This window comes from Vulpes vulpes, chromosome 16, assembly GCF_048418805.1.
Source record: "Vulpes vulpes isolate BD-2025 chromosome 16, VulVul3, whole genome shotgun sequence".
Lineage (NCBI taxonomy): Eukaryota > Metazoa > Chordata > Mammalia > Carnivora > Canidae > Vulpes > Vulpes vulpes.
The window spans coordinates 13343745-13345600 of record NC_132795.1 but is presented as its reverse complement, the minus strand read 5'-3'; positions in this window follow the sequence as shown (position 1 = coordinate 13345600).

The window sequence follows — 1856 nt, the reverse complement described above, 5'->3', positions numbered from 1 at the left end:
TAGTGTGGTTGTCCTAAAATATGTCCACAGGTTCTTTGGCACTCCTCCCATTAAGAGTGGGATCTATGTCCCTTCCTTCCAGTGCTCAAGGAAACCGTGTGACTTAAATCAGTGAACCACAGTAGAAGTGTTGCTGCATGAGGCTAGATCAGAAAAGGCTGGGCAGCCTCCACCCGGTCCTGTTGGGATGCTCCCTCTGGGTGCAGGGAGCTGTAGAGTCCAGCTACCCTGGGACCATCACTCTGGGGAGGCCAGTCATTAGCCTGAGCTGCGCAACCAGATGTCAACCAGGGGAGCGAGTCCTCTTGGACACACCGACCACTCACATCTCCACGGAACTACGGCCCCAACCCCACAACTAACTCCAGCTGCGTGAAAGACTCTAAGTGAGAACTGCCCTGCTGAGACCTCCCACGAGCCTGACTCACAAATCGTGCGCACGATAAATGGCTGTTTTGTGCACTAAGATTTGGACTAATCATTTGTTATGTAACAGTTGTAACCAGAAACTCTATTGACTCCCTTAATCTGCACAACCACCTTGCAAAATAGCTCCTCTTATTGCTCTCTTTTTTTTTTTCAAATGAAGATACTGACTCTCAGAGATGTGAAGTGGCATTTTCTTTTTCTTTTTTTTTTTTTTTTAAAGATTTACTTATTTATTTAGTTATTTATTAGAATGGTGGGGGGCTGAGGGAGAAGGAGAATCGAAGGCCGACTCCCTACTGAGCATAGAGCCTGAGTTGGGGTCTCCATCTGACGACCCTGAGATCATGACCTGAACCACAATCAAGAGTCTGAGGCTTATTTTTATTTTTTAAGATTTATTTATTTATTTATGAGAGAGAGAATGAGAGAGGCAGGCTCCATGCTGGGAGCCCGATGTGGGACTCGATCCTGGGACTCCAGGATCATGCCTTGGGTTAAAGGCAGGCGCTAAACCACTGGGCCACCCAGGGATCCCCGAGTCTGAGGCTTAACTGACTGAACTACCCAGGCGCTCCTAAGATGTTAAGTGGCATTTTCAATGTTACATGGCTTGTGAGCAGCAATGCTGGTTTTTGAACCCAGGTAGTCGGGTTCCAGAGTCCCTGCTCTTAAGGGTCTTGAAATGGAGGTGTTAGCAGATCTGAACTTCTCATATGGCATTTCAAATCCTCTTAGCCTCAGCTGTTTCTGGAACCAGAGGCCACTTGCTCCAGCATCAGTCTCTTCTGCAGAGAGACCAGTACAGTGTGGCCTCTTGTCGAGTTCACCTTGCCCAATACTCCTGCTACACGTGCTACCAGTGTCTCAGGAATCCCTGTTGGTCCTGAGGCACAAGATGCTGTAGGATCCTCTCTGAGCCCATTCATGTATGCCCAGGAAGCATAGAGGGACTAACACTCCACAGAGCAAACCCAACCTCCAGACTAACTCTTCTCCCTCCCTCTGTAGACACATTTCTGAGAAGCAGGTTCTCAGAGGCCCACTTGCAGATCAAGCAATCTATTGCACTTGATACAAAGCAGTAGTCAGCTTGGTAATATTCCATCCTATTAGCTTTGTTTTCTCCACCTTAGCTGTTTTTAGTTCACTTCTACCTCCTTAAGAAGAAGAAATACACAAGCCATGGCTTCAAGCCTTGCTTCCTGGGAAGCTTAGGTCAAGATAATAGCTGAAAATATTTTCACTAAATGATTATGCGTGTGTATGCATAAAATACATAGCACTGTTTTGCATATTTTAAGCTTTTAAAATGTATCATATCATGAGATCATTCTGCAAGTTATTTTGTTCACTCAACACTACATTTTGGAAAATTTCCCAAGCTGATACATGAAGCTATAAATCATATATATTAAATGCTCTATATT